Source organism: Aplysia californica, unplaced genomic scaffold (genome assembly GCF_000002075.1).
Source record: "Aplysia californica isolate F4 #8 unplaced genomic scaffold, AplCal3.0 scaffold00585, whole genome shotgun sequence".
Taxonomy (NCBI): domain Eukaryota; kingdom Metazoa; phylum Mollusca; class Gastropoda; order Aplysiida; family Aplysiidae; genus Aplysia; species Aplysia californica.
This window is the reverse complement of record NW_004797855.1, coordinates 223,123-228,122: the sequence shown is the minus strand read 5'-3', so window position 1 is coordinate 228,122 and position 5,000 is coordinate 223,123. Positions and strand designations below refer to the sequence as shown.

The following is a 5,000-nucleotide window of genomic DNA, read 5'->3' as shown; positions in this document are numbered from 1 at the left end:
TTCAGGATTGGGCTCATTTTATTAAAACTAGCCTTAGCCATTGCAGTTCTCGGATATAGTAAAGTTCATATCATGATATTTCATCTTCCCAATGTCTTGTACTACAGAGCTAAGATTTACCAAATCCTGTCGAGCCAGAGACAATTACTGAACTGGAAAAAAGGGAAGATACCCCTGAAGAACACACTCAAGCTTCAACATCAAATGAACCTGATCTTAAATGAAATTTTCTAGCAAGATTACACCATTATAAGACCCCGCAAAATAGACTGAACGACCATCTCACGGACTATCAGCTACCAAAACACAAAGCTGAATAAAACCTCATGATGTAACGCCATTCAGGAAAAATGTATGCAAAGATACTAGAGCAGCGCATAAGATCTATTGTAGAGAGAAATCTGAGCAAAGCTCAATGTGGATTCCGAAAGGGAAGAGGATGCACGGATGCCGTATTCGCATTACGACAGATATGCTAGAAAACAACAGAACACAACAAAGAATCTAACATCGTCTTTATAGACCAAGAGAAGGCTTTTGACAGAGTAAACCATGCAAAACTCTGGAAGACACTCGAAAAGTATGGCGTCAGAGGACAATTGTTAGATAATGTCAGAGCTCTATATACCAACAGCAGAAGCTCAGTAAGAACGAAGGAAGGAAATACAGACTGGTTCAAAGTAAGATCTGGAGTACGACAGGGATGCGTTCTATCTCCCCTCCTGTTTATAATATATATGGACACGATAACGCAAGAAGCAAACCAAAGCCCAGAAAGCCTAAAGGAATTTCTGTTCGCAGACTACCAATGTCTAATTCATCATGACCAACTAAGCCTCCAAAATCACACTAACGAACTCAACAACACCTGTGAGAAATTCAACAGGAAAATAAGCACATCAAAAACAGAAGTTATGAAATTGAGCCGAAACCATAGTCCCCTGAACATCCATGTCAATAGTAAACAACTGAAACAGGTGAAAGAGTTTAAATATCTTGTCAGCACTTTTTCTGAAAACGGGTCCATAGACAGAGAAACAGAAATGCGAACTCAAAAAGCCAACGCTGTCACCTACCAGCTCGCACCTCTTCTATCTCATCCAAACATCTCCATGGACACAAAGAGACAGCTTATCACCTCAATATTCATACCAATATTATGTTATCAGTGCCAGACCTGGACCTTAAGCAAAACCCATGAAAGCAAAATCACTGCATGAGAAATGAAATGTCTCCGCAAAACCCTTAACATCACAAGACGAGACAGGCAGAGAAATGAAGAAGTAAGAGCAGCTATCGGCACTGAGTCCTGCCTGCGTTACATAGAAAGACAGAGGATAAAATGGCTAGGCCATCTGTTACGCATGTCACCAGACCAACCAGCCTTGAGAGCCTACAACACCAAGCACTCAGGCTATAAAGGAAGAGGAAGGCCACGCAAAAGGTGGATCGAGGGTCACAAGGAAACCCTAAGAAAACATAACATCACAACTGAAAGAGCTGCGGAGCTGGCCTACCATAGAAAACTGCATCTCCCCTCAACGCTTAACGGCAACAGAGGATGAAAAAGTAAAAAGTAAAGTAAGATGTACCGCAGTAGGCCCTACGTGCTGATGGTGTTCCGTTGGTGATGGCAGGACTCCTGTGAAAAGTGTAAAGACTGATTTCATTATTTAATACTAGGGGTGTTCAATACGACTCTGGTCTGGGAATGAAGAAATCTTGGGTAAGTAATGGGATTTTGTTAGCCTTTAGACGATTGCTTTAGAACACACCATGCAAATTTTCAGAAAAATCCGACAATAATATGGCAATAGTCAGCGTGTTCAGTGAAACCATGCACTAAGACGTTTTCTTTGCTAAAGCTGTGCCATGAAGCCTGTTGAATTTAGCCCAGTGAGTCAGGTTTTTACACTTGCAAGGAAAATCCCCTTTGGACATTATCAGGACGTGGTCCAAGTTTATGGTGACAAATGTCCTCGCTATAATACTCTGACACACTGAGTAAGAAAATTCAATCTGGATTTATGTCGGTTATAAATGAATATCGTGCAGGTCACTCATCGTTTGTTGTGACTGAAGAGAATGTATCCAGAGTGAAGAAACTGGTTCTACTAGACCGACGTATAACTGTTAAATAACTCTCAAGGGAAAAGAGAATCAGTGATGGGTCAATTGAAACGATTCTCTATGACCATCTTAACATGAATAAGATGTCAGCGCGGTGGGACCCAGCCTTTCGACAAGTGAGCAAAAGAAGCAGAATTAAGGCTGAGTCCTGCAAAACTCTCCTTCGAATTGCGTCCAATGACACAAATCTCTTTAAAAACATGGTGACTGTTGATGAAACATGGATTTATCATTTTGATTCAGAAAAAAATGGCCTCATGCAATGAAAAACCCCTTCTTCTCCCTCACCAAAGAAGACAAAAGTAACACCGTTAAGAGGAAAGGTCATGCTGTCGTGTTTCTGGGATTGTGAAGGTATCATGATGACTGACTACCTGGAAAATGGAAAGACAGTCACAGGAAATTACTATTCGGATTTGCTGATAAAATTGCAGTCCGAATTGGAGAGGAAAAAGGAGTGGGAAACTCCGTAATGGGGTCCTCCTACTGCACAGGCACAGCAAGCAATCCAGACAGCAGAACAGCGCAGCTTTGAAATCCTGCCACACCCAGCTTATTTACCAGACCTAGCCCCCTCAGACTTCCGAGGACGTCGTTTCTATGAAAACGAGGACGCCATTGAAGCGTTTGAAGACTGGTTAGGGACCTATTTTGGTCATTTCTTTCTCAAAGACTTTTGAGAGATGGCAGAAATATCTTACAATGCATGGGGACTATGTAGAGAAATAAAAGTATATGTGCCAAGTTACACAGATATATCTTTATTCATTCATATTTAGATAAAAAGACTTCTTAAATCTCGCTCGTATGTAGCTCATTATTGTCTTTAAATGACCAATTTGTAGGCTAGGATACTGTTATCATTTATTGCAGGCCTACCAGTCGTGTGTGTGCACCTTAAGGGCTGTGTTCAATATACGGCACAGGAAACCTGGTCACTGGACCAATTTTTAAGAAAGATTAAAATACAATTATTTGTTCGAAACCCATGGAAAGATAAGATAATATAAGATATATAAGATACATCTTTATGGACCAGATCCTGGCACATTGGTTTGGTGTTTCAGCACGTACACACAAACACACACACACACACACACACACACACACACACACACACACACACACACACACACACACACACACATACACACACACAAATGAACTAACACGCAGGCTTACAGTCTCGTGCATAATATAAATGAACAGTAATATAAACAATAATGATGTTCAACTAGATACATACTCAGTATTCTGATTGTAACTCAATGTTATTCTAATGAATGCCAATGCCAATTTACGTGCCCATTGGCAGATTATTAAATGAGATGAAATTATTTTCGCGCGGATAGACGAATGTGAACAAGAAATAAGTTGTTACGTATGAGGAGTCCACGACAAAAAAACGGGTATAGTCACAAACGGGAAGTTGTGAGGGTGTGTGGGCTCATAACTTCATATCTATTTAATGGGTGGTTTCTGGTTATGTCTGTTGAATGGGAAATCTAACAATAATAATCAACCTACAGTTGAACAGAATATGAGTCAACAAAAAAGGCGTTCAAAATTGATACCCTCACGATTTTCAGTTTGTGACTATTCCCGTTTATCCCGTGGACTCCTCGTAATACTCATATGATATCTGCGATTTCCAAGCACGACACAACAGTGCTTGTTATAGTTTGTTTTACTGAGGTTTTAAGGCGCTCGCAACTGCGTAAGGTCATATGAGCGCCAAGGGGTGGATGTCAAAAGAGATGTCCAAACGGTCTTACTCTGCTCACTTCTCTAGCCTCAACAGCACAAAGTCTACTTGGACTATCAAGTCACCCCGGAAATAGAAGTTCATAAGAGAGTGACTAACATACAAAAGAAGTAGAGGAAAAAATGACGATATTTAGGATGAGGAAAGAAAAGGCAGCAGTTCCCCCTATGTTGTTCGGCACAGTATGAGTATGACATAGATAAATCAACCCATTTACCATTCTACTGTGCATTGGAACATGTTATTATCCCCCCTCACAAGCATAACCGTGTTAGTATTTCTACAATACCGTTGTTACAGCTACTCCTTTTATAATAATATAGGGCCTCCTATACCTTTCCGTTAGGGCCGGCGCGCCCCCACCTTTGACCCGAGACACCGCTACCACATAATTACAAAGTTCTATCTGACATATTTGGCCATATTAAATTACTAAGACCACGAGGTCAGAAATCAAAATGCTGTCTGCTCTATCAAAACCGTAAGCTTCTTCTTAGTCGTTATCAAGACCAAGACATTCAAAGGACTGTCTTCTAAAAAGCTTGAAATATTATGAAACTTAAAATTTTGTTACGTTACATTTCTCAAAACTAGGCACTGGGAAGATATAACTTTGTATTTCTGAGGCAACTATACGTTACAGTTACAGCTACGATATTTATGACCGTTTTAGGGGTACGTTGAATGTACTTTCAAACAAATCAGTTGTTTAAAAAGAAAATCGCTCTGTTTCCTTGAGGATCCATGATCAAGAAGATTGAGGAACTTAACATGGGGGTCAGGTTTGTAACCAACTAAGACACATTGTGTAGTATTTGAAGTAGATGCATTGTTTGTTAGGTGATCCATAACAGGAAAAAAACACGTCAAGCAATAACCCCATTTGAATGAATAGACACTCAAAAAAATTCCTTTTTCAAATATTGAATTGCATTACTGTGTGCACGAGTGTGCATAAATACTTGTATCTCCCCCCCCCCCTTTTTTTTTTCTCTTTCTCTCTATGTTTTCTTATTCTCTGTTTCTGTATCTGTCAGGGTGTCTGTCTGTCTGTCTGTCTGTCTGTCTGTCTGTCTGTCTGTCTGTCTGTCTGTCTGTCTCTCTC

The 5,000-nt window shown here is 40.2% G+C and overlaps 1 long non-coding RNA gene across 1 annotated transcript in view; it reads right to left on the bottom strand.

Moving 5' to 3' along the window:
* Nucleotides 1-5,000, bottom strand: part of LOC118478471 — an 8,086-nt gene that overhangs the window by 2,322 nt on the left and 764 nt on the right. The window lies entirely within an intron of this gene.